Source organism: Penaeus vannamei, chromosome 15, assembly GCF_042767895.1.
Source record: "Penaeus vannamei isolate JL-2024 chromosome 15, ASM4276789v1, whole genome shotgun sequence".
Lineage (NCBI taxonomy): Eukaryota > Metazoa > Arthropoda > Malacostraca > Decapoda > Penaeidae > Penaeus > Penaeus vannamei.
Window position 1 is genome coordinate 37,705,231 of NC_091563.1, and position 11,847 is coordinate 37,717,077.

Genomic DNA, 11,847 nt, shown 5'->3' on the forward strand with positions numbered 1-11,847 from the left:
TCCCAGCCGGTATTTCTTAAAAGTGTGGATTACCCGGGGACAGGCAGTAACCGCAGTCGTCAAGGTCAGCTTTGGAGGATTGGATACGTGGTGGAGGAGAGGGGGAGGGAGAGAGGGGGAGAGTGAGGTAGAGAGGGAAGGTGAGGGAGAGAGAGGGGGAGAGAGGAAGGGGGTGGGGGGGGGGAGAGTGAGGGAGGAGTGAGTGAGAGAGGGAGGAGGGAGTGAGAGGGAGGGAGAGAGAGAGAGGGAGGAGGGAGTGAGAGAGAGAGGGAGTGAGTGGGGAAGGAGAGAGAGAGGGAGCGAGAGAGAAGGGGGTGAGGGTGAGGGAGAGAGAGAGGGAGGGAGAGAGAGGGGGGTGAGAGGGAGGGAGAGAGAGGGGGGTGAGAGGGAGGGAGACAGAGAGAGGGGGGTGAGAGGGAGGGAGACAGAGAGAGGGGGGTGAGAGGGAGGGAGACAGAGAGAGGGGGGTGAGAGGGAGGGAGACAGAGAGAGGGGAGTAAGGGGGAGGGAGACAGAGAGAGGGAGTAAGGGGGAGGGAGACAGAGAGAGGGAGTAAGGGGGAGGGAGACAGAGAGAGGGAGTAAGGGGGAGGGAGACAGAGAGAGGGAGTAAGGGGGAGGGAGACAGAGAGAGGGAGTAAGGGGGAGGGAGACAGAGAGAGGGAGTAAGGGGGAGGGAGACAGAGAGAGGGAGTAAGGGGGAGGGAGACAGAGAGAGGGAGTAAGGGGGAGGGAGACAGAGAGAGGGAGTAAGGGGGAGGGAGACAGAGAGAGGGAGTAAGGGGGAGGGAGACAGAGAGAGGGAGTAAGGGGGAGGGAGACAGAGAGAGGGAGTAAGGGGGAGGGAGACAGAGAGAGGGAGTAAGGGGGAGGGAGACAGAGAGAGGGAGTAAGGGGGAGGGAGACAGAGAGAGGGAGTAAGGGGGAGGGAGACAGAGAGAGGGAGTAAGGGGGAGGGAGACAGAGAGAGGGAGTAAGGGGGAGGGAGAGAGAGAGTGAGCGAGGGAGGAGAGACAGAGTGAGTGAGTGAGTGAGTGAGAGAGGGAGGGAGTGAGTGAGTGAGAGTGAAGGCGGAGGAAAGGCATTCTTGCTTCCTCAACACCCCCCACCCCACCACCACCCCTCTTGCTCCCTCAACCCCCACCCCCACCCCTTTACACACACACACACCCCACGCGCCTTACATGTCACGAGAACAACAGGCGGAATCTGAAGAATTTAGAAATCATGGTAATAAAAGCCAGCTCCTTCCATACTCGGATGACAACGGTCGCTACAGAAGCGGATAACGAGGGACAAGGATCGGGACACGGAATGGTAAACAGATATCCTTTATATAAACAGGGAGGGTGAAATTTAAACCTCCATTCAACTGACGAGGGGATGACCACCTTCGCTTCTTTAGTGATCTGTGCTAAACTCCTTTAATTTATCATAATACTTATTATCATTAATACTATCATTATTATCATTATCATTCTTATTACTATTATTAATGTCATTATTACTGTTAATATCTATTGTTGTTAGCATTATTACTTATTAGCATCATAATTTTAATCACTATTATTTCTTTCCTTTGCTATACAGAACCCTTTCTATTTCTAGCAAGTTACGCTAGAAGAACTCGAAGCACATTCGCACAATTCGTACAATACCGAAAAGGAGTAAGAAAATAAACATTCGTCTATTGCGAGGAATTCAGTGGGTTTTCCGCCTGGCTTTTCGAGTGTCTCCCTCTGGCACCCTCACCTCGCCTGCCACCCACACTGTCCTTCTTGCCATTTCCTCCTCCTGATTGCTATCATTCCACGGCTGTAGACGTCTTGCATCTTTCACCTGGGCTTTTAATTTGTCTATCTATTGTTTTACTTGTATGACGCGATTGTATACCGTGCCTCATTATCCTTCTGTCAAAAGATGCATTTCGGCGAGGGAAAAAGGAGAATAGTTATTTTTCTCTCGCGAATGGGATAACCAGAGCCAATATCTCCGCCACAGATAACGACCACAACGACTACCGCCGCCACAAACACCGACGCACCGACAGACACCTCGCATCAATAACCACCCCCTCTCCCGCCCGCCTTTATGCACGCCACAACCACAATGGTCTCAGTGCCTCACGAAGCGTCAGGTTATCCCACGATCTCTCCCCCCAGGTCCTTCCCTGGTCCTCCTAGGTCCTCTTTAGGGTCTTCTCCAGGTCCTCCCCCTGGGTGAGGGTCCCTGGCAGGCGCGGCAGGTAAGGTTCCGGGGCGCCTTCAAGCCGGCATATCCTCCGCCATCTTGAACGTCAGGCGACCGCGACACCCGCCACACACTCCAATGTATCACCGAGTGGAACATGTAAACAATTATCTTATTCTGTTTATGGTTACGGGGAAATGAAAGATTCTGGGGCTGGGAAGTGATTGATGGTGTCACAGAGCGTTATCAAGACTGTGAATGCTGTCACAGCCGCCTACATGTATACCTTCACATGGAAGGATCCCAGACTTCCTTTGTCACATGTCGATGTTTTCAGGAGAGACAACAGTATAAAAAAGGACGTCGGTTTGAACTCTATGATAAAACGTCGAGGTCTTTTGCACTTATTTCAGTTTCGAAATAAACCATTCAGCAAAATAATCAACCTAGAATACATGGTTTCATCCAACAAAATTCACAGGTGCAAAAAGTAATAACTCTAAATCAAATACTCCACTGATTAATGGTGTTTTGTAATTACTGGGAACATGAATCATATCAGCTTCACATGCTGGAATAACGAGCGCGACTTTGCCTGAGCGCCAATAGGGCTGTTGGGCAGTTTCAAGGGATTTTACGGGCGAGGTTAACCTTCCTGTGATGGGTCTCTTGCATCGTAAAGGAATTTATATGCTCTACAATCTACATCTGCAGAGGGTTTCTTGTAAATGATTTGAGAATTAAGTAGAATAGTGAAGCATACTACTAGCAGTATACTGGATATTTCTCACCTAACCTGCTTCATGGTAGTTGAGTGCCTCCCTCATCAAGGCAAGCACGCCCTGTCAGGCGGCCATTAGCCAATCAACTAGACAATGTGTCAGGTAAGATCACCCGCTGATAAGCAATCAACCTCTCCTGCCCCTTTGTTCTGACACTTCAGGATTTACATCATGTAATAATTCCATTTTAGAAAGTATCCTGGCGACTTCATAGAGAAACGCAACTAATTCGTCACAATCTAATAGTATAAGGAAAATATAATATAAAATAAGTTAAACCTCTCTTAGTACACAAAGTCCCCGATAAAGACGATGTATGTCCTAAATTAAATTTAAGCACAGCTTCAGTAAACTCGCTCGCAGCCTAATTAGCGAGGTACACAACCCTCATTAACTGAACTCGCTTCCTCGTGCCCGGGTTTCCAGATGACTGACTGATAAGCCCTAGAAATTATGTTAATCTGAAAACAAATCGCTGTTTTTCAATTTAGCCGAAGCCAAATGCAAGTCATCTATTATCTGACGAGATGAGGTCGGTTAGCCGCGAAGCCTGTTATGGGGGTCATTTTCTAGGTCTTTATTACCCATTTGGAAGACGGAGGAGCGAGCCAGGCGAAGAGGTCATCACGACGACCGCTCAATTTCATGCCGGCGACGCGGACGTTTATGACGTGCGAGAGGGCGAAGGATGCGGGTCATGATTGAGCTCCTGCCGGCCGGTGAGCGAAAGTTCTTGGTGAAAACTTCCCTTGAATAATTACTGTTCTCTTCTCTACTCTTCATTTTCACCTGCTCGAAATAATAGATCGTGTACAACACTGTAAAAGATTGAACAAAGTGAAGGGCGGTTTGTGCCAGAGGATGTGTACAGGCAATGTATAAACGCTTTACGCATGATGGAGATAGAATGAATGTATAAGTACAGGATGCATCATACATACAAAAGACTACAGTTTCCGCTTGATACACCGCTATAATTAGCAACTGGGGACAGTGATGGAGATAACCTAAAAGGTCTGCTTATCCAACTAGATGCACGAGTATACATTGTTGCTAACCTTAAATGCCCACTGCAGTTGTCCATGTAAGTCCCATAAGGCAACAAGAATATAATTTCGTCCTGTGACAGGGTAGCAACAGCATATCGTCCTATGACAGGGCAGCAGCAGCATATCGTCTTATGACAGGGCAGCAGCAGCATATCATCCTACAACAGGGTAGCCACAGCATAAAGACAACTAACGTTATGATACATTTGGTCTTGAAAAACACTGTCCTAGCCTTATTTTTGTATTTCTATTGAAAGCAGCCGCATATGGGTTTCCGGGATTTGCGACAAAAACAAGGGAATCGCCCCACCTGAACTAACCACGGAACCTGTTAGTGCTTTTGAGCGAGTGAGGGTGTCAAGTGGGCCTTCTAAGAAAGGTAACACAGATGCATATCAGAGGCTGTATGAGCCTGTAAGGTATGTATTCCGATTTATAAAACTCCCAACGTATAATTTAGCCTAAGTGCGGTCAGATAGCTATCTTGGGGTAATAACATTCCTAATGGATTTTGAGAGTATATCCCAGTTTGTCTTTGTATACACGGCCTGCAGGTAGGCCACTTCTCATTGTGTTGTTCGAGTAAATACTAGTTTGGAAACAGGAGTGTTTGTCGTCACTTGAAACTGGATAAGAAGTCCTTGACAGGAAATGGTAAAGCATAAAACCGAAACAAAACGGTATATTTAAAGCTTTATCCAACACTGTCACAGTTTATCGATTCGTCTACCCGTTCGTCGATAAATGTTATCATTTCTGTTGCTTTACCGTTTATTAAAAGGTGTACAAAATGTTTCAAGAGTTAAAATGCTTTCCTGTGTCTTCATATACCTAGTTAGCATTTGTGCAATGTCATTTGCAACATCACTCAACCGAAAAGGAAAGGAACATTAAGGATTTCTAATAGCGAAGGACTTATAATGGAAACGAACTCATCTGATTTAACGATCGCAGTAATGATCAATTTGTCGTTCTCTTATCTCGCAGAATGATCTCGAAAGCAGCCAGACCCGTTTTCGAAACACGTGCAGTGCGCAAAGGAAAAAAAAAGAAAAGAAAGTAAACATATTTCATTCATCATGAGATTGAACAGCTGAAGCTTATCCGTACGTCGAAGGTTCGGACGTTTTAACACAAACAAGAAACAAACCAAGATCCTTATTCCTTTTATTCTTAGTATTCCAACCGTGTCACTGTGAACAACGGACGAAGAAAACCATTACCATAACTCCGAGCTTCAACTTCTTATCATAAACATTTTTTTCCTTTTTTTGTCGAGATGTAGGGATTAGATATAAAGTCGAGGCGTGTGGTCGTCCTGCCCAACCCACCGAGAGGGCCCGGGGGAAGGGGTGGGGGGGAGGAGGGAGGAGGGGGACACAACCACCTTCCCACTTGCCCACCACACGCCACTGCCACCACCAAACGGAGCCGGTAGGTGGGTGCATAACCGCCCATCCACCCACTACACACCCAATCAGCCAATCTTTTACACACCACGCCCATCTTGACCATCCGCCAATCACACGCTAACACGATAGACATCAAAGTGAATGCATGGTATCCAGTGCATGATATCCATTAAGGGGCCGGCGATAGAGGACCGAGGACCACCCAGGGCGAGGCGATAGAGGCGTCACAGAAAGGTCATGCACTCTGACCCGGACTGGAGGGAAAGGCTGAAATGCCGATCGGAATGAGACTTCTTAATCTTTAAGCATTTTCCAAAAAATAAATGAATTAGATAAGAATTGGATGTTATATTAAGGATTATGAAAATATTTAAGTATTTCCCAAAGAAGAATAACGAAATTGGATAAGAAATGGTCGTCGTAATAAGGTTTATGAAAATCTTTGAATATTTTCCAAAGAATATATGAACTTGATAAGAAATGGTGATTATAATAAGGATTATGAAAATCTTTAGGTATTTTCCATGGAATAAATTATCTGATTATGAATTGGTCGTTATATTAAGGATTATGAAAGAATAATATAAAACAATAGGCCTACAATGCCGGTTACAGTAACAGTAGTGTTAAAGAAGTTGACAGCACCAATGGTACAGGTAATTTTTCATAATAATTTTGATATCAGTATTGCTGATGCAAAATTCAAGGAACTACAATATTAAGAATGGTAAAACATGATAACGAATGGCCGATTTTAGTAATACTAATAATAACAATTCACTTTACGAAAGTAGGTTCACAGTGTGCTAAATTTACCAATAAAACGTTACAGAATATGGCCAATAATGTGTCTTGATGCTAACAGGCACCTCCAGCAGAAACACTTTTAGCAAAGGCGTTCTTAAGCAGAGTTTGTACAAGTGTACATACATCAGTCCTTATGCATGCGTACATACAGACACGCACACATAATGTAAACAAGCACCACCTTGTCCGTGCACTAACGCATCCACACGCAAACTTTTATCGTTAAAATCGGTCTGATAACTTAAAATTGTTTACATTTCTTTTACCTAATGTGTTTGTATATTTTTCTGGTTTGGTTTTACGATATCACATAATGCAAATCATGCAATGCATGTTTAACATACGGTTAAGGACTCGTAAATAAATGGAAATTGGCAACAGATTATGGAAATCATAGCAGAATATGGCAATAAATGTAACTTACCACTAACAATAAAATGGTAAAACTATTAAAAGTAATTATAATAATGACATTGTTCATACTTTAGCAACAATTACAATGATAAAAATAACAATAACAATAGAAGAAAAGTAAGACTAATAGCAGACGAAACGGTATGAAAATTAATACAACAAAGTCGGCGAACCTCTATTATCTGATCCACTGAGTGAGTACCTTTATTTTATTTAATACGTTACGAACACCAAACAAATGCTTTATGAAACTGGAAATATAGCACTGAAATATAAAAGGTATTCTGTTACCCTAAAAACGCAGGTTTATTTATAACAAATATATTGGTATGAAAGCCAGACTAAATAAATAAGAAATAAATTATATATCACGGACTGCGGGAAAATGTAAGTAATGAGCGGAGCACAACGTCGAAATTAACCTCATTGTATCGCACTTTCTTGCTGCAATTCCCTGATCAGATAGTAGTAAACATGTGGAGAGAGATTATATATAAATTTGTATATAAGACACGTATTTCCTATTACGTATTGTATTCCAATTTCAGTTTTTTGGAGAGTAAATGATGGTAGATTGTCATGATATTGAAAAAAATTATAACTTATGACATATTAGATTTTAGAAAATGTATATGAGGAAGCTGCAAATACTTAAGAAATGGAAATCTGTTCAGTTCTCTAGTCCTGATTTTGAACATCATACCGGTTATATTAAGACAGTTTAGTATGACGGGTTTTTGTGTTAGATTTCCAGAACAGCATCTTACCCAAAATAACTCCTAGAAATTTGATTTGACTGCCATGTATAATCACGAGTTTTCTTTCTTTCTTTCTTTAATAGCTATAGGGAGAGAAAACCTGCGAAATGAATATGTAATGTTATATCGAGTTATATTAAGGTTCAATGTCTTCTTGTTTACCATTATGATATCAGCCTTATTGCAGTATATCTATTTCGGTTACCGCATGAAAATTGATTTTGGAGATAAAATGCATCTACTTATAAATACCGCATGTTTTCTAAGGAAAGATCAGAAATAACATGGTCATAAAAATAAAAAATACTCGTACTGAACAAGATTCAGTGTTCATTTTGGCGAAGGAATCTTTTAAAGTTTTAAATACTGGCAAATGTGTTTAAGGTTAGATTCTGCATTGCTGTAGTTTATGTTATATGTGACTATCAGCGTAGTTAAATTCCATAAGACATTTGACAATTGTTCTTTTTAACACGATTTGTAAAAAGAAAAGTAAAAAATCACGGATGGGTATATAGGAAAGTTTTGATACAAATTTGTTCTCTTAAAAATGTACCGAGGATATTTGAAAGTAACGGAAAAAAGGCGTTTCCTGTAGGATATCCGAAGCTTTTACAAAAACCGTCGATAATTTGATAAACAATTTTTATAAATTTATTTTTATCTACAGGTAATTTAGCATTACAGATTAATTGTGGCATTTCCTGTAATGAACAGAATGAATCATAAACAAGTAAAATGATCTTTGCGTAGGCGAAGCTTCTCTGAAGTGAACTTAGTAAACTGAACCATATTCATGTTGACAAATGTAGAAAGGGTATGAATAAGAATGAATATATTCACAACACAAAAGATGTATTTAACCGTTTTCAAATATATCTTCGAAACCGGTTAAATGCATCTCTTGCATTGAGAAGATATTTATTCTCCTTTATACCTTTTCTACATTGATAAGCTGTAAACCAGTATTGATGAAAATAATCATTATAATTATGTGCTGCATCTCACGGGCCAGCACTTCCTTTTTTCCACTCGTGTTTTATGTGAAAAGAATTATGGTCGCACTTGCATTTAGACTGGCCACAGAGTTTCATTATAGAAGTAAATAAGTTCTAGTTCAAAATCTAACTCACGTATAACTATCCGCTGAGAAAAACAATGTATTCCTGAAGCCGGTTTCGCCTCTAATGTTGAAATGGTGTGAGCAATATGCGGTTCATCTATTTGTTTTTATTTTGTCTTTGTTCGCCTTGGAAACGTTGCCATTAAACTTTTATGAGTTGTTTAAGAGTATAAGTATCTGTTTCTGGCGTATAGTTATTACTGATATCCTCCTCAAACCCGCAAAACTGCCTCTGTAATAACTGCTCACTTTGCCTCAGTAATAGTGCAGCTGATCAAGGGTGGTTAATGACCATGAGGCGATCAATAACGAGAGTGACCTAGATTCAGCTGACATTGGGGGGGGGGGGGTGATTAGGTCATCTGTCCCGAAGAATCGATTAAGGAGGAGCTGCTGCTGGTGACTCGGATAGGTTAGATCAGGGGTTCCTAACGACGTCGAATTTCACTTTATTTTATCTTTTCTTTAGTATCTGTTTATAGTTATCTCTCACATAAATAAATTGGAATCGTTCCAAAAAGCGTCCTTGTACTAGAGCTAATGGCACCATTACACTATTCATAAATGAGACCTGAATCTGAAAAGATGACAGACACTGAACAGGGCCATGGAGATTATTACATATTGGTCAGGATCACAGAATAGAAAAACAAAGTTGGGATCCACTGGGTCAGATGGTAATCGAAATAAAATGGGTGAAAATATAAGATTGTTTACATGGGATATTACTTATGAGTCAATAACCTAATACACTGAGTTGGAATAAATGACACTTTTTGATGGTATTCAGAGTCAACGAAATGGATGCAATACAATTAAAACCTCCGCCACCTAGTTCTGAAGGAAATGCAAATTAATGAATGACGATTTCACAAAAGGTTAACCAATTACCACCAATGTTGATAATTCATGACATCGATTATCAGCCGATGTTAAAGGTGTGTATCCAATTATTAATGGTGCAATGTGGCCCTGTATCACTAAGTCTGACTCAAGATACTGGCAAGTGGATACATATGGTGAATGGGAGGATATTCGTGATCGGGTTGATCGAGTTATCAAAAAAATGTGTAATTGCAAACAGGACTAAATTGAAGAAAAGAGCGCGTTAAAAGGTCCACGTTCTCGGTTCTTATAACGTTAGTGAACTGAACACTAAAAGTCAATCTATGTATTCCTTGGTAAATGGGACGTAAAATAAAATGCATATTTCAAAGCAAAACTAAAGGACGACCTGGCTGGCGAAGACACAACAGAAAAGCCAAAATGAGAAGAAATAGCAATAGCATACGTAGAAAAAAAATGATGAGACGCCATATATATTTTTCCATGATAATGTTCGATGCAATAAAGGTAACATAATTAGAACTCTAGAAATATTGGTTAAAAAAATCAAGACAGTCATCATTACCGTATCAATTTTATCCTTTTCTCATTATTTACCATCACTATAATCTTGTTTATCACTATACCAAGAACCAATAATCATTATAATTACCATTACCATTATAAAGCCACCAATTCTCATTCACAAAAAAGTGAAAATAAAAATAACTAAGATAAAACACCGGCATAAAGAACCGAAAAGAAAACCAACATGAACGACTGCCAATATAAAGATGAACGAGGAAAAAATATGAACAACACTAAACTCACTAGTTATGCAAATGAGCTCATGTTTAGACACGAACGAACACGTAACAAAAAAAGAAAAAGAAAAAAAGAAAAAAGGACGGGACGAGAAATGCAAAAAACATAACAATGCGAGAGGATACGTGCTAGGCTGAGCGTGGACTTATCTACATATATCTCTATCTGTATATTTAAGTTTGTGTGCATATAGGTGTATGCAGATACATGTACAAATAGATAAATGCATACATAAATATAAAAAATATGTATATGCACACACACACACACACACACACACACACACACACACACACACACACACACACACACACACGCACACACACACACACACACACACACGCACACACACACACACACACACACACACACACACACACACACACACACACACACACACACACACACACACACACACACACACACACACATCCATAGACAAACTATTACAGACAAGCAAATCGTCAGAGCCAACCTAACAGACGAACTTACTTTAGGTGCATCGAATTGTACATCAATGTAATCTGATCCTGCTGTTAGGTTTCCTTTATACAGTGTCATCAATCTTGCTTCGAATTCGTTCAGACTTCAAAACTCGGTAAATATAATTATTATTAACGAAAATAAATACCACAAATACCTTTCTTACAGGTGTTCATGCCCCGTGTTGTCTTCTTTCACGTGTAAAATTTGTGAAATATCTGGCCTACATGCTCTAATCCCGCCAGCTGGCCACTTCACGTCGTGCACAGTCTGTCTTTCAGCGGAGTTATTTACAATCGCCTTCTGAAAATTTATGGACACTCAGAGCGACCGTTAAATAACATTTACTCGCGTTTGACGGTTAACTGTACCCTTAGCAGAAGCTGTTTCGGTCATATGTATTGTTTTTTTGCTCCTAAGACGTCTCCGCTGCCAATTACAAGATGCCACGAGGGGAAGGGGGGGGAAACTGACGTAAAAATTCTTTCAGAAAGCTGTCTATCAAAAATGGAGTTTCAATGCGATTATGGTATTTGGATTTATTGGAACTTTACTTTTCTTTACGAACTGCATTATCACACGTTTGTTTCTTGTTTTTTAATAAAACAGATCATTATGAAAACCATATAATTTAGGGACTCTTATAAGTCATATAGGCCTACATGTGCCTTAGCAAACGTGTCATGATGTATCTATAACAAAAGCTACATAATATGGAACAACCAATGTATCTATGACAATGGCAAAACTACACTACACGGAACAACCATCGGTCTAGTTAACGAAAAAGAGGCGGTAGCGATGACGAAACCTACAGACTACCCAATTTATCTTACAATCAATTTTCAGAGCATAATAACAGTTTATGTCTTGTCCTTATCCTTCATAATTCAGCAAGAAAGTCGACCCACACGATCATAATGAACCACACGCCCATCAATTATCTTTTACGATCTTATCAATACTTCGGTCCTAACCTCCGGGCGAAAAACCCTCGTGAGCCATTGAGTCTGGCCCCTCCCTTCCCACAACGATGGTCGATTATCACCTTGAGCTATCACAACATAAACACCCGTAAAGTTCCCGACTCTTTTTGTTGCAGATGGTTTATGGTGCATCGTTGGGATTCTCACGCGCGGTGTGAAAGAAAACGGCCGCAGCTCCACAGAAAACGTGCGAC

The 11,847-nt window shown here is 40.9% G+C and overlaps 1 protein-coding gene across 1 annotated transcript in view; it reads right to left on the reverse strand.

Moving 5' to 3' along the window:
* Positions 1-11,099, reverse strand: part of LOC113821326 (centrosomal protein of 41 kDa) — a 65,554-nt gene extending 54,455 nt beyond the window's left edge. Inside the window, exon 1 of the mRNA XM_070130729.1 lies at positions 10,825-11,099. The gene's annotated coding sequence lies outside the window, so the exon portion shown is untranslated. The remainder of the gene's footprint in view (positions 1-10,824) is intronic.
* Positions 11,100-11,847: the final 748 nt, after the last annotated feature.